Below are 25,535 nucleotides of genomic sequence, written 5' to 3' on the forward strand. Positions count from 1 at the left end.
TTAAAAGGTATCTGGTGATTAAGCATCACACATTGCAGATGACACCCCCCTTGGCTGATTAAAAATGGAATCAGCTGTGAATGTAGCTGACATGATCATGATTTAATTCTATGAAATGTCCTCATAGCTACAGATAAGCCAGCACTTACCCAACCAGACAAACAGGTACCACTTGGCCAAGTTGACACATGAACCTAACCATGACAGGGTAATTATGCATGTACCCCAACAAAAGACATGTTCTTAATCTTCTTTTTTTTAATTTTTAAATTTTTTAAAAACATAGCAACCTACAAACATGAACATTCTTACCATATAATCATTTCATTCTTGTTATATAATCAATAACTCACAATATCATCAAATAGTTGTATATTCATCACCATGATCATTTCTTAGAGCATTTGCATCAATTCAGAAAAAGAAAAAGAAAATGAAAAGAAATCACACATATCATACCCCTTACCCCTCCCTCTCATTGGCTGCTAGTATTTCCTTCTACCCAACATATTTTGCTTGTTTCCCCTATGCCATGTTCTTAATCTTAATCCACATTTCTGTGGATGTGAACACGTATGTAAATAGGGCCATTTAAAGATGTTATTATTAGTTCAGGTGTGGCCATATTGAATCAGGATGAGCATTCATCTGTATTACTGAAAGCCTTATAAAGAGAGAAAATTGGATGCAGTAGTCATAGAAAGTCTTAAGAAGAAGCCAGAAGTCATTGGAATCTGGAAGGGGCAGAGACAGGAGAGAGATGGCCATGGAATGGGAGGCAGAAATGCAAGCAAAGGAAGAAGTCAGCACCAGAATATTAAAGATTTGGGGGAGAAAGTATGACTTTGCCAAGGTCTTCGTTTTGGACTGCTAGTCTCTGAAACCATGAAACAATAGATGCTTGTTTCAGCCAACTTGTTCTGCAGAATTTGTCACAGCAGTTCTGGTCAATTAAGACAGTAGTTGTGATGGCTGCCCAGATACTGGTAGAGTGAATTTGGTCCACACTATGAACAGAATAAGGGAACTGGGGCCTTTCTCCTTCCATGGTGCATGTAGAGCCCAGATGCTTGCAGTTTATAGATGCAGCCTATGACTGAGGCAGATGTATTTTCTTATACTCGTGAAAAAGTAAATTGAACTGTTTGTTTTCTTTTTTTTTCCCTGGGAAACCATGATTCTGTTTTGATATATTATTATGGAGAACTTGATCGATTTCACAGATAATAATTAAAGAGACATACTGTGCTGGTTTGAAAGGAACTGTGCCCCCTAAGAAAAGCCATGTTTTGATATAAATCCCATTTCTTAAAGATAGAATAATCCCTATTCAATACTGTATATTTGAAACTGTAATGAGATCATCTCCCTGGTTGATGTGATTTAGTTAATAATGGTTGTTAAACTGGATTAGGGGATGACATGTCTCCACCCATTTGAGTGGGTCTTGATTAGTTTCTGAAGTCCTATAAAAGAGGAAACATTTTGGAGAATGAGAGATTCAGAGAGAGCAGAGAATGCTGCAGCACCACGAAGCAGAGAGTTCACCAGCCAGCGACCTTTGGAGATGAAGAAGGAAAATGCCTCCCGGGGAATTTCATGAAACCAGAAGCCAGGAGAAAAAACTAGCAGATGACGCTGTATTCGCCATGTGCCCTTCCAGCCGAGAGAGGAACCCTGACTGTGTTCACCATGTGCCATTCCAGATGAGAGAGAAACCCTGAACTTCACTGGCCTTCTTGAACCAAGGTATCTTTCCCTGGATGCCTTTGATTGGACATTTCTATAGACTTGTTTTAATTGGGACATTTTCTTGGCCTTAGAACTGTAAACTAGCAACTCATTAAATTCTCCCTTTTAAAAAGCCACTCCATTTCTGGTATATTGCATTCTGGCAGCTAGCAAACTAGAACACATACTAACTGATTTTGAAGGAAACAAGTGTAGATGCTTCAACATTTAAAGAACATAGTCAAGATACCAGAATTTTTTGAACGAGGCATTATTTATTCAACAAATATTTATCAGAAAAGTTTGTGTTTGGAGAACTGTGCCTGATATTGAAGAATCAGTTTTATATGAGATAAGATGTATTCTCTGGCTTCATGGAGCTTGTATATGAGGAGCTTTTAACTTCAAAAGGAAAAATAGAGCCAAATGCCAATTAAATAAAACCATCACTGCTGCCTGCCCATGCAAAAAAAAATTGCTGGGTTCCAGAAAACAACTGCCTTCACATGATAAGATTTGAAACTACACAATAATAAATATGGCCAAGTACATACAGAGAATGTCTTTTTTTATTTATCAGGGCCATGTAGTATAGTTTATTATAGTACAATATGCAAATATTTTTGCAAATATTTTTTCCTATGCAAATAATTTTTGGTAAGATATTTCAAAGACAAGATTTAGGAATAAAAATAAGCAAGCAGCTCTATTCACTTGTGTATATTCACATGAATACTTCTTCATTGGAAATTGAAATTTTTTGAAGTTACCTTAACATGTGACTTTCAAATTTTATTTTCTCAATGACTTCCTGTAAACCTATTCATCCTTTCTTCAGTGTTCATACTGAGGTTTGGAATTAAAGTTTTTCCTCATTAACTATAAGAAAGAAATAAAAAATTTAACTTTTATAAATGTAGTGTATGTGTGGCTTGACTGACATCTGAATCCAGAGAAAAGAGATAACCATAGTAATACAATGTCTAGTGCTGGGGTATGATGAAATATAAAATTGTGCGTTCAACATCCCATGTCTTTCAGTAGGGGATAAGGATATGGTTCTACTTGCAAGCCCTTTTATATTTAAACACAATAACAAGAGTTCAATGCATAGTCCAGTATTTCATTTAAGTTCCGGTACTGGTTTGTTTTCAAGTAGTGGGCTGTTATAATAGTTAACGATAGCAATAATAATAACAGTTTTCATATGTTATTTCTTTGATATATGCCAGTAACTTTGCTAACTGCCTTTGTCATTTTATTTTATGTTTTTAGCAGTTGATATTTAGTAAGTAGGCAAAATTGGCTTTAAGCAAAAACAAAACCAAACCAGAAATTCACTTGATTATTTCTATTATTTGACTTAAGTGCTGGCATTTTTGTTTGTTTGTGTTTTTAACTTTTTTTTGAAATACATTCCAACTTGCAAGACAGTTATAAAAATAATACAGATCCCAAATAGAGAACTTCAACATAACCCTATCTCCCCAGGTACCCAGATCCAACAATTATAACATTCTATCACATTTTTGTATCATTCTATTGTCCAATTTTTTATTTATCAATTAGTTTACTGAATACTTGAGTGTAGGTTAAATACCTCATGCTTTCTGAACACTTAATATGGCCATGAACATTTTCTAAGAACAAGGGTATTCACTTATATAACTACCTTTTAGTGCAGTTATTATCAAAGTTCAAGAAATTTAACACTGATACACATATTTTAAAATTGTAGGAACATATATGCAACATAAACTTTCCCATCTCAACCACTTCTAAGCATACCATTCAGTGGGATTAATCACATTTCCAATACTGCAGTATGCTCACCACTTTCCATTACTAAAACTTTCCCATCTCCTCAAACAGAAACCATGCACCTATTATCCATTAACTCCCCATTTCCCTTGACCCCTGCCCCTGGCAGCCTGTACTATACTTTATGCCTATAAGAATTTGTAAATTCTCCATTATTTTCTTTGTAGCAACCATGAGGCTTGAATTCAACATCCTAAATCTCTAACAATCTCATTTGTTTTCATACCATACCGTGCCATACCATAGAATATACAAGTTATGTTCCTTTAGTCCTTCATTCCTCATCTTTTATGTGTCATTACATTTTATGCATTTGTCTTTTAGATCCTGCAGGAAGTAAAAAGTTAGGTTAAAAACCAAAAATACAATAGTATTGTCATTTGTATTTACCCATGCTATTACCCTTACTGGTGATCTTTCTTTCATCATGTGGATTTGATCTATTGTCCATTGGCCTTCCCTTTAAATCTGTAAAACTCTCTTTTGCATTTCTTGCAGGACTAGTCTAGTAGTGATGAATTCCTTCAGTTTTTATATATCTAGAATGTTTTAATCTCTTCCTCATTTTTGAAAGACAGTTTTGCTGGTTATGAAATTCTTGGTTGGCAGTTTTTTTTCAGCATTTTAAATATGTAATCCCACTGCCTCTTACCTCTATGGTTTCTGATGAGAAATTGGTACTAAATTTTATTGCAACTTCCTTGTATGTAACAAGTTGCTTCTCTCTTATGGTTTTCAGAATTCCTTCCTTATCTTTGGCATTCTTTTGATTATAATGTGCTGTGGATGGGTCTTTTGGGGCTTATCCTCTTTAGAATTTTTTGAGCATCTTGGATGTGTATATTCATGTCTTTTAGTAAACTTGTGACGTTTTTGGCCATTATTTTTTTGAATATTCTCTCTCCTTCTTTCACTTTTTCTTCTCCTTCTGGAATGCCCTCAGTGTGTGTATTGGCACACTTGATGGTGTCCCACAGGTTCTTCAGGCATTGTTCACTTTACTTCATTTCTCCTTCTTTTTGTTACTTAGATGGAATGATTTTCAATTGTCTTATCTTCATTTCTCTGATTTTTTTCTTCTGCAAGCTCCAATCTGTCTTGAACTCTTCTAGGGAATATTTAATTTCTGTTACTGTGGTCATTGGCTCTGTTTGTTTCCTTTTTAAATAACTTCCATCTCTTTACTGATACTCTTTTTGTGTATGCCTCTCGCTTTCGTGATTTCCTTTAGTTCTTTGTCCATGTTTTCCATTAGCTCTTTGAGCATATTTAGGACCAGTTTGAGAAAGTCCTGTCAATATGTCTCTGGTCTTCCTCATTGATGCCTCCTTATGCTTTAATCTTCTCCTTGGTCTGGGCAATTGCTTCCTTTTTCTTGTATGTTTTGTAACCTTTTGTTGAAACCTGAGTATTTTGATATTTCGGCATGTTGTTGCTGGAATTCAGATTCTGAAGCACCTGTTTGGAAAGAAGGCAAAGAAGATGAAAGAGGATGAGGATGAGGATGAGGATAAGGAGAGGAAGAAGGAGAAGGAGGAGGAGGACAAAGAAGAAGAGGATAAGAGCAAAACAGGTCTTTGCACATTGATCAGTGCAAGTGCTCTCCTACAGGACTTTTCTATACAACAAATTTAGAGAGGAGCTTGATGCCAAAACATCTGGGCCTCCTTGATCTTTTCTATGCATTTGTCTTATCTTAGGTATGCATGTGTGACCCTTGGAATCCTACATATACATAGTTACAAATGTTCCCCCTTCTCTTGTAAGCAGTTTCCTATGGTCCTGCTCAGTTCACTGTATGTCCTACAGCCAGCAATCCCTTGCCCCAGGTGGCTCTAACTTGACTGCTCTCCCAAAGTGATCTGTACTAGAGTTTTGTGTGCTGTCTTTTACATCAGGGAAAGTTCTGGGATGACATGTCTATGATGGGTCTCCAGTTCATCCCTTAGGCTGCCACCAGACAGATTGGACCAGACATCTGTGCATCCCAGTATGTACACAATGGTTGCTCTGCTCTCTCCAGAACCAGGACCTGGGACCTATAGTGGGATCATGTGCTGGCTCCACACTGATCTGCCTCCTACCCTGACCAACCAGGGCACCGTGACAGCCAATTTTAAGTGGCCTCTTTCTTTCTTTTTTTTTAAAATTTATTTGTTAATTAAAAAAATAAAGAAACAAAATAAAACAACATACACAATCGGTAATTCACAATATCATCACTTAGTTGCATATTCATCATTTCTTAGAACATTTGCATTAATTCAGAAAAAGAAATAAAAAGACAATAGAAAAATAAATAAAATGAACACAGGAAAGAAAAAAAAAAGATTATACCTACCATACCCCTTACCCCTCGCTTTCATTGATCACTAGCATTTAAACTAAATTTATTTTAGCATTTGTTCCCCCTATTATTTATTTTTATTCTATATGTTCTACTCCTTTGTTGACAAAGTAGATAAAAGGAGCATCAGACACAAGGTTTTCACAATCACACAGTCACATTGTGACAGCTGTATCATTATTCAATCATCCTCAAGAAAGATGGCTACTGGAACACAGCTCTACATTTTCAGGCAGTTCCCCCCAGCCTCTCCATTACATCTTAAATAACAAGGTCATATCTACTTAATGCGTAGAATAACCTCCAGGATAACCTCTCAACTCTGTTTGGAATCTCTCAGCCATTGACACTTTGTCTCATTTCCCTCTTCCACCTTTTGGTCGAGAAGGTTTTCTCAGTCCCTTGATGTTGAGTCTCAGCTCATTCTAGGGTTTTTCTCAATCCCTTGATGCTGAGTCTCCGTTCATTCCAAGATCTCTGTCCCACGTTGCCAGGAAAGTCCACATCCCTGGGAGTCATGTCCCACGTAGAGAGGGGGAGGGTGGTGAGACTACTCGTTGTGTTGACTGGAGAGAGAGGAGTGTCCTCTTTCTTGATTTGGTGCTTGCCTTATTACAGCAATCATTTCGCTGTTTTCTTGAAACTTTGAGAAAGATATTTCTGCCAGTTTTTACTAATTATTCAAAGGTCCTGTTGGGGTATGGAGCCCTGAAATATCTTACTTCACCGTCTTCTTTCATTTTTGGATAGAAAAAAAATCCTATGAGATAGATAGTACAAATTAATTTTCAGATGAAGAAACTGAAATTCACACAAATGACCTGAACAAAGACACAACATTAATAAATAGGTTAGCCAGGATGCAAACTAGAGATATCTGGTTCCAAGTCTCAGGATGGTTACATCTACTTAGTCTGTTAAGAAAAGCAATAAGGCAGAAATTAAAATAGAACAAGTCTTGTGTGTGAGAAGTGCAAAGCCATTTGGATCTGAAGAGAGAGATGGAGTTTCATTCTTATGTAAAGTGTCTAGGTGAAAATGTGATTGTACATTCTTCATATAATCTAAAGCATGCTGAATTATAGAAAGTAACACATTATTTTATTCTCATGCTCTTTATTAAAAGCAGCAGTTAAAAAAAGAGCAAAACCTAAATTACAAGTCAAGAAGTGTTGGATAGATAAGTCTTGAGTACTAAGTAACTCTGCTATCCCCTCTCACTCTTGCTCTTCTGTATCACAAGAAAGCATGCTTGCTACTTGAACTGAGAGTTTCAAAACCTAATGATATGAATAAGCATGATTCTTAAAATGACAGGATCATAAAGACCATACATTAAAATAAAGAGAATAAAAATGAACATTATAAACTCTAATTCTGTTTCCAAATTTATTTTTAGTCCTTTAAATCATTTTGCTTAGAAAATAAATGATAATTTTCATAATTTAGGAACTGGTTGGATTTGCTTGCACACTATGCTCACATTTGCAAAACTATGTTCTTGTTTAAGCTCTTGAAAACTAAATCAATAGACTGGGAAGAGGTATGATTCTCCTAAAAAATTGCTTTTATATCTTTCTCCGGTGCTCTAAAACCTATACTTATTTTCTTCACCATCAATTCACACACCTTCTCTCCCTTCATTCAAGCCAGTATTCTAACTTTGTCAATGTCTATATATATATATATATATATAATTCCTGCCTTACATCATTGCTTAGGTTATATATAATGTCTTTACATGTGCACACTTTGTCCTCTCCTTTCTTTACCTACTTCACATGCAGTTTAATTCTACCTGATCATCAAAGCACATTCTGAATAGTTCTAATCTTTACTACACCTGCATTCTTTACCATACAGGTTATCACATAGTTTGCACAATCACAGATACTACTGTTTGTGCACCAGTAAGTTTAGTAGCCTGTCCACCTTCATCCCCCATGAGAAGTATTACTGTTCCTGTCACACTGCAGAGCACGTGAAGTGAGCCAGTGCCTCCCTTCTCCTGCCAGGAGCCAAGGCCAGCTCACCCATTCCCACAGCTGGGACAGACCCCAGGCCCCCGGTAAATTCAACAAGCAATTGTGTTTTTGTTTTTCACAAGTGTGTTTTATTTTTCATTTGGAGGGCAGTGAGGCAATACAAACGAAAAAACGTATAATCTCTTTATTGCACAATGGCATGGTTAAGAATTTAGTATATGGCTGTAGATACACACACACACACATGCATGCACACACTCATACACATATTATTCCAAATGCATAAGTAAGAGACCAGACAAATTGTATTTTCATATAGGGAGGTAGAGCTAGATAGTCTGATAAAACTGGGAGATATTAATAACTAATATTTATTCTTTATTAAGCACATAAACTGTTAAATTCTTTGTGTTTTTTTCCTTATTTATCCCTCAAAAAATGTTATGACAGTAAATACTATTTTTTTTACCCATTTCACAAATGAATGTGGATATATGTTTATAGCTGCATAAATGAATTATAGACGGATACACCAGACAGTGACAGTGGCTGTTTATGAGGAGTATGATTGAGATTGGGAGAGACTTGGGTTTCATTATGTGCCCTTCTGTAATGTTTTCTTTAAAAAAAGATATGTATCTTAAATGCATAATAGTAAAAGAAGAAGAAAATATCTGCTGATTTTTTCCCTTAAGCTGAACTGTGAATATTTTAGGAAGAGAAAGTGATCTATCAAATTGTACTGATATGTTCAGTCTATCTGCTCCTGAAGCGCTTGTTTTCATTGGTGACAAACTTAAAACATAACGGCAGTTTTCGTAATCATAAACTCTTAGAAAAAGCAAGCTGTTGTTTTAATTGGGGATATAAAATTTAATTTACTTCATAGATTGTGTTGTAAAATTCTATAAAATATATTTATATATTTAAAACGTTTAGATTTGCACCAACTTACACTATGTATAAAAATACCAATGACTTTGTATTGTCAAGGTCACTCAGGAAATCAAAATATTTGTAAAGCAATTCAATAGAAGAAATTCAATACAACATTTTCAAAGTTGTTAGAAGAGCTTAAGGAACCACCAGGGAAGATGAGATTAGCAACGGCTGGAAGCTGTTATCATTCCTAGGTTGGAGCTTCAAAGGAAGGAGCCCAGGAGCTGGAGCCCCCACCTAGGAGGCTAAAGCTCCAGGGAGAAATGGAATTGTGGAGAGAATATCAGTGGCCAGAGACGGCACCAAAGCAGAAGAAGAAGGGAAGACATCCTTTGGCTTTTTTCTCTCTTTCGCACTCCAACTTTCTGCCAGTGCCTCTTATTGGCTGAAATTAGCTAGGAGTCAGTTTGCTAAGGGTCCTGGTAAATGTCATTTGCAGGGATCAGCTCCACACCTCTGTCCCACACAGAGCAGAACAAGGGCAAAGAAGGGATGATTCTGAGAGTAAATATGCCCATTAACTACACTGACTGAAAACTTGCAATGATACACACAGTAGCACCCTGCGCTTTTCCTTCCTTCTTTCTAGTGCTGCACTGCAAGGGGAAACACTTTTAACTCTTGTAGCTATCTCTTCTGTAGTTTTACTTATATTTCAAAATAAAATTCTGTACTGCTACTTGGCTTTTTAAATTGAAATATTACATGTTGGTTTTTCTATTATGATGAATAGACACTTGATTCGCCTAGGTGCTACTTCCTCATTCTTGGAATAGAATTGTTGCAATAGAATTATGTCATTATTTTTAGGTAAATCAGCAAGCAGTGCTACATTGCTATACTGTTACAAGTCACAGATAAAATTGAATCACTTATAGAAGTCACAATTTGCATTGCTATATATATGTAAGTATTCTCACCATTTCAGCCAAACCACTACCCCTGGCAGCCTTTATTCTAACTTCAGTCTTTGTGAATTTGTATATTCTAGTTATTTCATAAAAATGGAATTATGCAATAACTGTTCTTTTGTCTCTGCCTGATTTTGCCAAACATGATGTCTTCAAGGTTCATCCAAGTTGTCATATGTATCAGGACTTCATTCCTTTTTATGGTTGTCTCCAATATTGAATAATATTCCACTGTGTGTATATATAAATATATATACATATATACATATACACCACATTTTTAGATCAATTCATCCTTTGATGGGCATTTTGGGCTGTTTCCATCTTTTGGCATGGAGTAATCCTGCTATGAACATTTGTGTTTAAATATTTGTGCCCCCTTTTCAAATCTTTTTGGAATATACCTAGAAGTTGAATTGCTAGGTCATATGGTAATTCAACAGTTAATTTTTTGAGAAACTGTCATACTGTCTTACACAGTGGCTATCCTATTTTACACTCCTACCAACGAGAATGAGTGCTCCTTTTTATCCGCATCCTCTCCAACACTTGTAATTTCCCATTTTTTTAGTAGTAGCCATTCTAGCAAATGTGAAATGGTATCTCGTGGTTTTGATTAGCATTTTAATGAATAATGATGCAGAGCATTTTTCATGTGCTTTTTGGCATTTGTATATCTTCTTTGGAGAAATGTTTATTCAACTCTGTTACCCATTTTTTAATCGGATTTTTTGTCTTTTCACTGTTGAATTATAAGATTTCTTTATATACTTGGATATTAAATCCTTATAAGACTTGTGGCTTTCAAATATTTTCTCCCATTCTGTAGATTGTTCACTTTCTAGATTGCTCACTTTATTTTCATTAGTTGTTAGTGCTTCTGATGTAAAACCTGAGAATCTATTGCCTAATACAAGGTTCTGACGATATTTTTCTATTTTCTGCTAAGAGTTTTAACATTTATATCATTGATTCTTCAGTTGTAAGGAAAACCATTTCATGGCAGTTTCTATGAGCAGTCTGATATTTACTTATATAAATACATTTATATTATATTTATGTCATGAATTCATTTTGAGTTAATTTTTGTATACGGTGTGTGGTAGGAGTATACTTTCACTCTTTTGTATATGAATTCCCAGTTTTCCCATTATCATTTGTTGAAGAAACTATTATCTCTACATTGAGTGAACTTGTCAGTCTGTCAAAATGTGATTGGCCATAGACATGTGGGTTTATTTCTGAATTCTCAATTCTATTCTTCTAGTCTCTGTGTCTGTCCTTATGCCAGTACTTAAATTTTTGAGTTTCTGTAACTTAGTAATAAAATTTGAAATTTGGAAATGTGACTTCTCCAAATTTCTTCTTCTGTTTCAAGATAGTTTTAGCTATTTGTGGATTCTTGTTATTCCATATGATTTGATTTTAGCTTTTTCATTTTGACAAAGACTTTTGATTGGAATTCCTTTGAATTTCTAAATTGCTTTTAGCAATATATGTGTTTTTAATTTTCATTATTTTATAACAGCAGTTTTAGTTTTATAGAAAAACCACTTGGAAAGTACAGAGTTCCCATAAACCCCACCCCAAACACAGTTTTTCATATCATTAACATTTTATATTAGTGTGGTACCATTGTCACAATTGAAGAAACAATGTTATTACAATTATACTGTTAGTTATAATTCATAATTTACATTAGGGTTTATGCTTTGAGTTATATTTTTCTGAAGTTTTTAAAAATTTTTACTCAAGTAACATATGTGCGACCTAAAATTTCCAAAATTAACCATTTTCAGATACACATTCAGTGGTTTTAATGTTGGGCTACCATGACCGCCATTTGTAATGGCATAAAATAAATTATATATGTTGCTGTTGTTATATATGTTGCTGGTCAAATCAAATGTGATGAAATGGGGTGACTCAAACAATGGGAATTTATTAGCTCATGTTTAGAGCCTGGGAAAATGTCCAAATCAAGTCATCATCAAGGTGATGCTTTCTTCCAAAAGACCAACTACTGGCAAATCCTTGGCTCCTCTAAAATATGACAAGATATATGGTAGTATCTGCTGCTCTCTCCCCTCTCTTCCAGGTTTCATTGCTTTCAGCTTCTTGCTTCCATGGCTTTCTCCCTCTTTGAATTTCATCCTCTTACAAAGGACTCCAGAAATAGGATTAAAACCCCACCTGCATGGTAAGGGTCACACCTCAATTGAAGTAGCCTCATCAAAATGTATTACCTACAATGGGTTTACATCCACACGAATGGAATAAATTTAAGAACATGTTTTTTTCAGGTCCATTAAACTTTGAACCACCACTGGTGCCATGTCATCTTGCCTGGCTTAGTCATAATTTTCCTGTTGTGCAATCACTCCAGCTAGCCCTTTCTTAGGTGTGACTGCAGCTAACAAGGCCTATACCTCCATATGGCTTGAATGATTTGCACTAACTTCAGCTTCTCCAAATGGCTCTTGCTACTTCTGTCCTTCACGCTGCATAATTTACTAGTAAGACACAAACTTCATATGACTTGAATAATAACAGCTGCCCTCAGCTTCTTCAAATAACTATTACCACTTTTGCTTTTCACACCATATATTATAAAGCTCCCAATCCCAGTTGCTGCGGGAAAGTCCTATTGCTCCCTGATGGGCCACCATAAAGGCAAGAGCCCAAAACACATATTTCTCATCACCACCCCATCCACTGACCCTCACAGAAGTCTAGTTTAGATAAGTCCTAGTCTCCTCCACCACCCTCATTCTCCCATCTCCCACCCCAGATTCTTTGATAGAATGAGGCTGTCCTTTCATATATGGAAGGACATATATGTCCTTTCTTGGCTCTCTGTGTTTGCATTTGAACACCCAAAGAATTTCCATATGACATCCCAAACATTACCCATTACCAAAATACTTCATCAATCAAAATGGATGCTCCAGCCAATTAAACATAACTTTCCATTCTCTACCTATGCCCAGCCCCTAGTACCCTATGCTTTAGTTTCTGACTCTGTGAATTTGCTTGATCTAATTATATCAATGAAATCATACAATATTTGTCATTTTGTGTCTGGCTTATTTCACTCAACATAGTGTACTCAATGTTCGTCCTTGTTGAATGCATCGGGACTTCACTTCTTACAGCTGATAATATTCATTATATGTATATCCCATATTTTGCTTATTCATTCATCAGCTGATGGACAGTTGGGTTGTTTCCATCTTTTAGTAATTGTGAATAACACTGCTATAAACATCAGTATTCAAATGTCTGGTCCCATCCTGCTTTCAGTACTTTTGAATATATACCTTGTAGTGAGATTGCCAGATCATGTGGCAATTTTATACTTAGCTTCTTGAGGAAATGCCAAACTGTCTTCCACAGGGCCTGTACCATTCTACATTCCCACAAGTAATGATTAAAGATTCCTATTTCTCCACATACTCTCCAACACAGTAGCTTTCTGTTTCTTAAATATTGGCTATTCTAGTAGGTGTGAAATAGTATCTCTCTGTGGTTTTGATTTGTTTATCCCTAAAAGATAGGGATGTTGAACATCTCTTCATGTACTTTTTAGTCATTTATGTTTCCTCCTTGGAAAAATGTATATTCAAATATTTTGTCTATTTTTAAATTGGGTTGTTAGTCTTTTTATTGTTGAGTTGTAGAATTTCTTTATATATTCTTGATATTAAACACATAGTGAATATGAAATTTTCAATATTTTCTCCAATTGAGTAGGTTGTCTTTTCACCATCTTGACAAAGTCCTTTGAAACACCAAGGGGATTTCCCATTTATCTGTTTTTCTTTCATTGCATGTGTTTTGTGTGTAAGGTCCAAGAAACCACTGCCTACCACAAGATCTTAAAGATGCTTTCCTACATTTTTTTTTCAGAAGTTTTATGGTCCTTGTTCTTAAATTTAGGTCATTGATCCATTTTTTTAAACTTTTTTTATTGTGAAATATAACATATATTCAAAATGCAACAAATTTCCAAGTACATTTTAACAAGTAGCTATACAGCGGATTTAAATTTTTGGTATGGGCTACAGTTCCACAATTTTTCAATTTTTCTTCTAGCTGCTCTTAGACACTGGAAACCAACAGAAATATCAATATAATAATTCAGCAGTCATAGTCATTTGTTAAATCCTATCTTCTCTGTTATATTCCTTCTTCTCTTTAAATAATATATATACTGAAAAACCATAAATTCCAGAGTAGATTGCAACGATTAGTTGTAGAACAGATTTCAGAGTTTGGTATAGGTTAAAATTCCACAATTTTAAGTTTTCATTTCTAGCTTCTCTGAGGTACTGAAGGCTAAAGGAATAAGTACCTGACCTTCTCTGTATAACACCATCATCACCTTTGATCTTTCTCCTATTGTTTAGGGGTATTTAGGCTATGCCCATTCTAACTTTTTCAAAAAGGGCTGTTTATAATATGGGATAGGGGTATGGGATCTAATTGATGTTCTGAAGAGGCTGGCCCCAAATAAGCCTGGACTTGTTTGGTCTAGGCACCCATATGGAGGTTGTAGGTTTTAGAAAGTTACCTTAGTGCATGGGACCTTTGTAGACTCTTATATAATGTCCTAAGCATACTTTAGTATTGACAGGAATGGTTTTGGTTGGGGTTTGGCAAGTTAAGATAGGTAGCAATGTCTAACTGAAGCATGTATAGGAATGACCTCCAATGTAGCCTCTCAACTCTATTTGAACTCTCTCAACCACTGATACCTTATTTGTTATACTTCTTTTTCCCCTTTTTGGCATGATGGCATTGTTAAGTCCATGGTTCTAGGTCCAGGCTCATTCCTGGGAGTCATCTTCCAAGCCGCAATGACTGGGAAGTTTAATCTATTAATATTCAATGTTATCACTTATCCTTTGGCTTTTATATGTCATATTTTATTTTTGTCTCTCTTTTTCCTTTTTAGTTATCCTTACTGATAATCTTCATTTCTACACTCTCCTCCATGCCTCTTTCCCCCTTTTTTTCTTTCAGCCTGCAGAACTCCTTTAGTATTTCTTGTAGGGAAGGTCTCTTGTTGATGAACTCGCTCAGATTCTCTTTTTGTGAATATTTTAAACTACCCCTCATTTTTAAAGGACAGTTTTGCCAGATAAATAATTCTTGGCTAGCAATTTTTTCTCTTTTGGTACCTTAAATAAATCATACCACTGCCTTCTTGTCTCCCTGGTTCTTGATGGGGTATTATCACCTAGTCTTACTGAACATCCTTTGTATGTGAATTGCTTTTCTCTTGCTGCTTTCAGAATCCTCTCTTTTTCTTTGTCATTTGACATTCTGATTCATGCATGTCTTAGTCTATTAGGATTTATTCTGTTTGGAGTACATTGCCCTTCTTGGATATATGTGCAATTATCCATTCCATATCACAAATTTCCCCACACAGTTTCAATATATTGCAGTTTGGCATAAGAAATTAAATGGGAATTTTTGTGGTGTTCTATGGTAGCTGCAGGTGACACTTGAAGGCTAGCAGATGACACAGAAAAAGTTTGAAACTCAGTGATGCATAAAATATGTATATATAGTATCATATAAATATACAGTTAATAAATAAATATTGATGTAGTGATAATTTAATAATAAGTTGTGATGATATGTAATGCAATGTCATATTCAGTGTACAGTATAATGAGTAAGTTAGTGGTGTGTTATGTAGGTATTTATGTGTACATCTTAACTGTATGGCAAGAATTGTATGTCTGATATGTATATGTATGTGATCATGAGCTTTTGCCATCATTATTATCAACCAGCACTTAACTTTTTTGTTTCAAGTTAGATTGCAGAGATGTACCACAGGCTAATAGTGAGCAATAGTAGGGAATTTCAAAAGTTATTTTTTAAAATGTCTTTTATTATACATGCAATATGTTCAGTATTCTACCCAAATTTGTTTCATTTTAAATATTTTCATATTTATTTCATATTTTTAAATTTCTTTTGCATGCAGTATTTTCACTTAGTATTGACCTACATATAGCCTATGCCCAAATACTTAATCCAAATTTTATAATGATATTATAAATACCCCATAAAAATAGAAAAAATTCATATTTCTTCTCTGGTATGAGAGAGGGCCAAATAATTTTACTTGGATTTTACAGATAATGGGGATGCCACATCCCTAGCCCCCACCATGTTGAAGGGATAACTGAATTCAAGTTTTTTGTAAGAATTGGGAAATTTTGGGTCATTATTTCCTCAAATATTCTTTCTCCTCCTTTTTCCTTTTTTCCTTCTCTGGGACCCCCATAATGCATATGTTTGTGTGCTTCATGCTGTCATTCAATTTCCTGTGACCCTTTTCCATTTAGTCCATTCTTTTCTGTCTCTGTTCTTCTGTCTGTCAGATTTTGGATGTCTTGTCTTCTAATTTGCTGATATTTTCTTCTGCCTGTTCAGACCTCCTGTTGAATGCCTCTAGTGTATTTTTAGTCCTATCTATCATGCCTTACATTCATAAGTTCTGTTATTTTTCTTTGTATTCTTTCAAATTCTTCTTTATGCTCATCCAGTGACTTCTTAATATCCTGTGTTTCTTTGTCCATATTCTCTTTCATCTCCTTGAACTGATTTAAGAGATTAGTTTGAACATCTTTGATTAGTTGCTCCAGATTATGTCTCCTTTTTTCTGTTGACTGGGCCATACCTTCCTCTTTCTTCATATGGCTCTTTATTCTTTTCTGATATTTAGGCATCTGTTTATCTTGATGTGTTTATTCTAGTGTTTATTCATTTTTCTCTATTGCCTAGTGTTTTATTGTTGATTGACTTTCAGTTAATGCTCTTCTTTGACATTTGGTTCAACTTATTCAATATCTTTAGAATTGCCCATTTTTAACACGTCCTAACAGGGCTAGACACCTACTAAGTGGGTGCAGACCATTTCCAAGGGCCCTGGGGAGAGAGTCAAGAACGATGCCCAAAAGCCTTTTTTTTTGTTTGTTTTTCCTTTTGCCTCCCCTAAGGTGCACTTTCCACGCTTCCCAGCAGATGGTACTCTTCAACAAACTCTTCCCCACAACCCTAAGGGAAGATTGTATTTTGTCAACCTCTACCTGGCAGTGTTGAAGCAATGGCTGTGGGGATCTCTGTTTTAGACTGGCTAGAACTGAAATAGAGAGCCAGGGTCCAACAGTCCAAACTTACTGATCAGAAGCCATGCTCAGTACTGGACCATATCCCTCCCCTTGTGTTCCCATGGAGGAAGACCTTCATGCATTTCTTTATCCAGTGCAGCTAGCCATGAACTGTATCTGAGGCAAGCCTCAAGGGGGGCACTGGTCAATGTCATGAGAGTGAGTCACTCACCATTTTTACAGTCCCTTCTCAGTTTCCCCATCTCACTCTTTTCTGGATGTTGTACAGTGTCCTCCCTGTCCCTGGAACTCCAGAAACATTGAATGAGAAAGTTTCTGCTTGTCACTGGATGTTTTGAAGGAGGAGTGTGTCCTTTAGTTCTCTAATCCACCATTGTCCTTGAAACTGAATCAAGACCATTATTTTTTAAGATGTTTCTATGACCCAAAACTGACTTTCCTCATTGAAGTATTTTGAAACCTTTTTCTTCTTCCTTTGCAAGAGCCATCACTTCCCATTTCTTTGCATGACTTGTATTTTTATGTTACACACTGTATAGTTTTATATTTTAATGTTTTATCTCTGTAATTCAGTTCCTAATTTGTCTGTTCCTTCAGTTTGTGTCCAAGAACTGTGATGACAGATATTTTTTGAATGCCAGAAGGTGACAAGAACAAAAATAGAAAGTAAAAGACCTTTCCTAGCCTTTGCAGAGTTTAGACATTAAAACAATGGGTCTGCTGAATGGCTCTCAATGAATGTGCATGATCTTTCTCATCTTTCTGAGTATGTATCTTGTCCTACGTTGGCATGCATAGCCTAAGAATTCCCACTGAAATAGTCTTTCTTCCTAGTTTGGTACTGTATTGTGTGTCTTAAAGCTTGTAATCCTTTGCCCCAGGCAGCAGTGATTTGATTTCTTTTTTATTGTGCATTATCTGCCCTCAGTAGGCTTCTCTACATGTTTGGCAATTCTGGGTTGGTGAGCCTGCAACAGATATCCTGGCTCAGTCCTTCAGGCTGCCACAGGACAGATTGGTGCACTCATGTATGCAACCTGCACTTACATAAGTGCTCATCTTCACCTTCTGGAACCAGGACAGTGTACCCACAGTCAGACTCTGACCTAGTTCTTCACTGAACTGGGGAGGGGATTGGGGATGAGCCAACAATGGTGCCATGGGGTTTTCTAAAACTTTCTACTTGCCTCTTTCTTGATTTGACACTTGTCCATTTACTGGAACCTTTCGAATGTTTTCAATAATTCTGAGAGAGATGGTTCTGTTTTGCTTATTATTTAAACATTTCTGTTGGGAAATGGAACTTTGGAGCAGCCCATTCAACCATCTTGATTATGTCACCTGTTCTGTTGTTCTTTAGCAAAAGGCAATGCTGTTGATCAGTACAAATGCTATTCAGATTCTTCTTCTTTTGTATGTTATCTGCTTTCTTTCTCTCTGGAAAATTTTAAGATCTTTTCTTTTTTTCTGAAATTCTCAAATTTTATAAGCCTTAAGTGATCTTTCTTCATTTTTTTTTAATCCTGGCCATTAAGCAAATTCTGGAAATTCATGTCCTTAATTCCAGGATATTTTCTTATATTAGTGCTTTTATAATAAGTTCTCTGCCACTTTTTCTCTTGTTTTTTTTTTTTTTTTTACTTTGGAATGACCCAAGATCATTCTGAAAATGATTTTTTCTGATATTTTAGAAATAATTTTTTCTAATATTTTAATTACCTGTTTTTGCCCTTTTATCCTGAAAAAAAATCCGTAGCCTTTTCTCTATAACTCTTCTATTAGAATTTGTTCAGTTATCTTTTTATTTTTAATTCAAAGGCTCTTTACTGTTTTCTAGTTGTTCTTTTTTCATAGCAATCTTGTTCATTTTAAAGATACTGGATATTTATTTTTCCCTGAGAATTTATACTCATTTGATTTTTCTTCTATTCCTTGAATTATCTCTGTGTCCTCACATACCTATATTTTAATATTCATTTCATAATGGAACTTTCCCCACATGTCTGATGATTCTTGAACACTAAAAAGCTGGTTACAATTCTGGGTGCATGCATTGTTGTTCTCTGACATTCATTCTAGACCTCTCAGAGGGGACCCAATCTTTTCTTTGTAGGATCCAGAATGCCAATGCTTGTATGTCTTTTCTTCGGAGCCTTTCATGTATTCTGAGAAGAGTTCTTCAAATGTTTGCCTGGAGAATAGATGAAGTTAAGAAAGCCACAGTGCAAAAATCCTTAACTCTAAGGAGTAGTTTTGTCTTTTGGAAACACCTAGAAGTTGTTCAGTCAAATTTGATAAATCTGGTATACAGTAATTAAACAATTTAAATATTGAGATTAACTGTAAAATAATTAAACTGACAACATAGCTCAAATCTAACCTTCTATCATCTGATCTGTGGTGCTGGGAATGAAATCTACAACTTAGATTAATGTTTGTCATCTGGTTTCTGCCATTAGAGGATACTAGCAGGAGGAAGTGAGGAGGGAAGAACTGTGCCTTTCTGATAACATCGTCCCAGCAGCATTTGGTTTAGTAGCAGCTGAGTACATTTTTTCCCCCACACTATCGGAGAGAATCTTATTGTGACCCCTGAGAGATACCAGCTCCACTCCCCTCTCTATAAGCAGCAATTCTCTATCAGAAATCCAAATCTCAGCTCTATGGTGTTCCTTTCTTGAGCTCATGAGCTGCTCCATCAGCAGGAAGTGTCCTCTACTAGTGACTTTGTTGTTCAGCTCTGCTGGGTTGTGATAAGCCCATTTTTTCCTTAAAATTAAGTCTTTGAGATGTTACCTAACTATCCCCTTTTTGCCTTTTAAGGCCTCCAGTATCTGTGCAACCAATTCTTTCTGCTAAAATATTGATTTTTCATGACTGAACTCTGACTGAAACGCTTGAAAACAAGTACAAAAAGAATTTAAAAATTTGTGAATAGGGGGGGCCGCGGTGGCTCAGCGGGCAAGAGTGCTTGCCTGCCGTGCCGGAGGACCCCGGTTCGATTCCCGGCCCCAGCCCATGTGAAAAACAAACGGACAAACAAAATATAATAAAACAAGAAAATGTTTAAAAATGTTTCCCTTTCTTCCTTCCTTCTTTCCTTCCTTTCCTCCCTCTCTCTTTAAAAAAAAAAAAAAAAAAAAAAAAAATTTGTGAATAATGGCACCACGTTTTACATAATATTTGGGAAGAAAGATAGTGCTGTGCTTTAAATTGCAGCCTTTGAAGTCTGACAGACCAAGTTTGCATCTTGATCAGCTACTTGCTGTGGTGTGAGCCTAATATGTCTGGACATCAGTTTGTACATAGTTAAACAAGGGATAATACCTATTTTATTTGGCAGCTATCATAAGTAAATAAGATAATGTATATGAAACACAGAAGAGTGCCTAGCATTATAATAAGTGTTCAATACATTGTATTTAACATGTTAAAATAAATAAATGTTGACTAAATTGAAATGGATACACATGTTTTTCTCTTGATTCAAAAATCATCAATTTATGCTCTTTTCTGTTTGTTTGTTTCCCCTTAAGGATCTTACAGAGTGCTGTGTTGCTATTAGATATTTTTAAATATTATTTTATTAATCTATAGAAAATTTAGCATTGAAAGTGAATTACAAGAGTCTATTATAGTAAAGTTTCATTCATTTATATGATATGTTCCTATCTGTCACTTCCTTTCTTTGTACCATTTTCCATTTTAATAAATCCTTTTTCTCTTTATTCATTTTTCTTTCTCTATTTTGGTCACTTGTATCTCTTAACCACTTAATTTGTGCCTAGCATTGTGCTAACATGTGTAAACCATGCTACTTTTTGGTTGTTTTATCTTTATACATGCTAGTTTTATTTCAAATCATTCCTTGGTGCAATTCATTTGAATAGACCAATGCCCAAATCACTTTCACATCTGATCCAACCATACTTTCCAGTCTGTCCTGCATGTCTTCTCACAGTAATGGATAAATTGCACCGTGCAGATGATGATTTGCATTTTGGAGTATTTTGGAAATTTCGATTATTGTTATATACATTATGAATTTCAACCCTCACAACAAACCTATTTTGCAGTTATGCACATTTTACAAGTGAAGAAGCTCAAGCCATGGTATTTTAAGCACCTTCATCAAGGTTACATAGTTATTCATTGGTAGAGTTAGGAAACAAACTGAAGTCATTTTTTTCACCTTATAGTCATTTGACTATCTGCTCATTCTAGGTTACATCAACGTAAAGTATCCATTACATCTATAAAAATCATTGGGAACATAGACGGATCAATCATTTATTCATGCCCAACTTCTCTTAGTTTAGAATGTAAGTTCTTCAAAGAGCAGACTTTATCACATCTCTATCTTGTTCTCAATTCGGTGATTGAAGGTGACAAAAAATATTTGAAACATCTGGGAAGCCATTTTTTTTGTTGTTCAAATTATATTGTGTGTGTGTGTGTGTGTGTGTGTGTGTGTGTGTGTGTGTGTGTAATGTAAGTGGCGGTAACAGGAATGAGAATCAAGAACTTTTGTGTTAGAATGTTGTCAAAGGAATCCGTGGACTTTCCTTACCTAAGAACATTTTAAGTAGGATATTTCTCTGTCTAAAATAACATATTCTTGAATAAAGTTAGGGAAGTCAATTTATATTGTAATAATTTCAGATACACATGCCCATCATAATACTAGCTCTGGTTTAATATTGCTGTCATTTAAGGGTTTTATAATAAATATCTAGGATCACATGTTCATGAAAATGATTTATTTTTACAAGTTAATTTCAGTTAGTCTCTCAAGGAGCCAAATTAGAAATAAAATAAAGAGGTTTATACAGTGACATTTTCCAGGCAATGTGGTATGATGGAAATACCATTGAATAGGGGACTTAAACAATTTAGGCTTAAGCTTTTTGCCCTTGGGAAACTTTTTCTTTCAGAACCCCATTTATCATATTCATAAGGTGAGGTGAATGAATGGAGCAGAGTTGAAAAATCTGCCAACAATAATTCTATCATTTCTAAAATCTTTTCTAAATTTGAGTTCTTCTACTACCAGATCAATTCAAAGACATTAATGGATCAAAACTGCATAAATGCACATATAAACACATATATGCATACACATTCAAGGATTTTGTGGTTTCAGATAAATGAAAAGTATATGTGATTATTTAAATGAGATTAAGTTATCAAGATGAAATTTATTTGCATTTAAAAATCATTAAATTGAAAATCAATAATTTATTGTCATTGTAAAAGTTGACATATTATACTTTGTTACATTCTTACAAATATATTTCATGGTTGGACTAACACTAGAGCAATACAAAAGGATAAAAGAAGAAAATTTATATAGTACAATAATCTGGATAATATGAAGCTTTTTTTTTTGGTCAGTTATTCATGTTTTTATTCAAGCTTTACTTTGACACCATCTTTGAACACTCTCTTTCATAATCCAGGAATTGGCTGTCAAGAAAGGACATGGAATGGATTGGTGACCCCAATTTTGTCCACACCCATTGTCACATATGGAATGATCAGAGATGTTAAAAGGTTACAATTCAATGCAGAGCTCTGGACTCATATACAGACCAAGATAAGACTCTCTTTAGATCCATTTGTTAGTTTATCTCTCTCATACCCAAATCATTTTAAGGTATAGATATAATTGTTTGGCTTCCATATCAAACTGGATGCATTTACAAACACTATGTGTTTGTTCAGCTTGCTCCCAATCTATTCCTATTATATCTTTATTAACCTTAAGTATACACAATAAAGGGTGTATAGCAATGACAAGAAATATTGTCATGGTTTTTAAATGCTTCATTTATTTGCATTTGGAGAACTAACAACTACTTATGTTAAAATATGGTATGCTTCTTGGTTTACTTTTCATTTTTCATTTTTTATTAGAGCAGTTGTAAGTTCCATAAACTTACAGAAAAATTTTTCAGAAAGTACAGAGTTCCTATACGATACCCCCACCTAGGTATAGTTCCTTTGACAATTGAAGGTATTGAATTAATTTGTTGTGAAATATTCAAATACTACATTTTAAATGTATTTCTTTAAAAATATTAGTTCTGCGTAATATTTTATAAGCATCTGCTTGTTTTGTTTCCCCCTCTGGTATTTTGTCACAGTCTTGACTCACTTGAGGTCACAGAAGACTGACATTTTACAGAACGTGAAAAACAGTTAAGTTCACTCAGAATACTTCTCAATAAAGTCCATGCCCCAAGGAAAGAAAAACAAAAACAAACAAACAAAAAGTCCATGCCCAGAAGAGAACCCCAAGGATTCTGCCAGCAAGCCAGCACCACCAGATGCAACTGACCTCACCATGACCTGACTTAGGAAGCAGTAAGCCTTCCAGCTTCTAAAACCAGCCCCTAAGATCCCAGCATTTAGGAATGATGACATCAACATGCTGATATAAGACATCTCCTGGAGAGGTTTTCCCTCAGAGTCAGCTAATAAAAGGACAAATATCACTTTCTTAGAAATTTAGACAATGTTAGAGACTGGAGAGGGACTCCACAAAAGCTAATTCAAAGAAAAAAGAAAACTAATCTTCAAGACAGGTAGAAAATTTCCATCTTGAATCCACCAGTCCAAAACCCTCACTTGGTCCCACCCAACTTGGGAGTCAAACTGAGACAGCATGGCCTGGGTCTCTTGTCATGGATGCAGACTATAGAGCCATTTACTTACAGCAGTGAGTTAGACCCCCACACATATTCAGGCAAAGGGACCTAAGTCTTCAGAGACGCAAGCTGCTAAATCATGCTGCATGAAAAAGGGGTTCCACGGGAAAAATACAGAGAGACTAGGGCAAAAATGTTGGTAAGAGGTACACATAACCAAGTTTCTGTTGACTGGAGCACTTAACTGCAAAACGAATTTTCAGGATTGGCCCATCTTTTTGGATTGACTCCTGCCTCCTGGGGGTGGTATGCCCTAGTGGGAAATAATACTAAAGGGCAGAAAAGCCACACAGGAAAAAAAAAAGGGTGAAGGGAACTGAAGTGCTGTAAGACAGGATGAATCCCAGAAATGATAAGCATGAGGAAAAGGGCTACTGAGTGAGGGAGAGAATGTAAATAAATCATAGAAGCTGGGGAGAAAATTCTGCACAACAACAAACAGAACAGATCAAGATTTGTGGAGAAGAAACAAAGGAAAGGACACTTTCTCCTGGAGGTGAAACAACTGCACAAAAGTGCAGTCTTAAAAATGGTACAACATGTACAGGGCAAGAACTAAATGAAGAAGCACGAAGAGAATCTGAACAGTTAAACATGGGCTACTTTAAAGGACCAGAATAAGTTAGACCAAGCGTCAAGGAAGAGTCAATCAATGATAAAACCCTAGACAAGAGGGAGAAACTGACCTTCAGAGCTGACCATCAGCATAAATAGATGCACAGACATTAAAATTGCAAGCCATATGAAGAAAAATGAAGATGTGGCTCAGTCAAGGGAATGAACCAAAACTTCAGAGGAAACTCAGAATTTGGAACAAGTTATCAAAGAAACTCAAAAAGTCTACTGAATCAATTCAAAGAGATGAACAAAAATATGCATAAAAATATAAAAGATATGTGCAAGCATAAAGAAGAATTTGAAAGTATAAAAAAGAATTTAATACCAGCCTCTCTCAGAGCACCAGTCAATTACATTCACCTACTCCATAATGTTGACACCACTTTTCAACATCAAGAAGTTACAATGGTCATTGCCCAAATATTCCTAAAGACAGGGAGAAAAATCAAAGGAGAAGGAGGAGCTGTAAGATTTAACAAATGAGTATGACTACTGAATCATTATTTTGATATTTCTGTTTAGTCTTCAGTGACTTAGAGCAGCTAGAAGGAAATATCTAAAATTGTGGAACTGTAACCCATACCATACTTTGAAATTCATTCTATAAATACTTGTACTATGATATCATTGCTCTTTAAATTTATATTTCACAAAAAAATGTTAAAAAATAATGGAATACTAAATGTAAGGAACAATAATGTATATTAAAAATACACTAAAGTCATACATCGACAGATTAGAACAGGCAGAAGAAAGAATCAAAGAACTAGAAGATGGAATAATTCAAATCATACAGTCAGGGGAATAGACAGAGAAAAGATAGAAAAAATGTAGCAGTGTCTCAGAGATTTAAGTGACAGCATGAAGTGCAGAAACATATGAATTAAGTGCAGAAACACATGATTAAGGATGTGTCAAAAGGAGAAGAGAAGGAAAAGAAGGGGAAAAGAACACTTAAGAAAATAATGGCTGAAATTTCTCAACTGTCATGAAAAGTATAAATATATATGCCCCCAAAGTGCAATGTACTCCAAATGGAATAAATTCTAATAGTCATACACTATAACAAACATACTAATCATAATGTTAAAGATAAAGAGGGAATTCTGAAAGTAGCAAGAGAAAAGCAATTCATCACATACAAGGGACACTCAGTAAAAATAAGTTCTAATACTTCATCAGAAGTCATGGAGGTGAGAAGGCAGAGCTATGATATATTTAAGATTTAGAAAGTGAAAAACTGCCAGTCAGTAATTCTTTATCCAACAAAACTTTCTTTCAAAAATGAAGGAGATTTTAAAATATTTACAAATAAACAG

General features: G+C 35.3%; 1 long non-coding RNA gene across 1 annotated transcript in view; it reads right to left on the reverse strand.

Moving 5' to 3' along the window:
• Window positions 1-2,538: 2,538 nt before the first annotated feature.
• LOC143669899 (uncharacterized) overlaps window positions 2,539-25,535 on the reverse strand; it is a 74,279-nt gene continuing 51,282 nt past the window's right edge. Inside the window, exons 2-3 of the long non-coding RNA XR_013169112.1 lie at window positions 3,794-5,010; window positions 2,539-2,610 (exon numbers count right to left, since the gene is read on the reverse strand). This is a non-coding gene — a long non-coding RNA (uncharacterized LOC143669899). The remainder of the gene's footprint in view (window positions 2,611-3,793; window positions 5,011-25,535) is intronic.

This window comes from Tamandua tetradactyla, chromosome 26 (genome assembly GCF_023851605.1).
Source record: "Tamandua tetradactyla isolate mTamTet1 chromosome 26, mTamTet1.pri, whole genome shotgun sequence".
Taxonomy (NCBI): domain Eukaryota; kingdom Metazoa; phylum Chordata; class Mammalia; order Pilosa; family Myrmecophagidae; genus Tamandua; species Tamandua tetradactyla.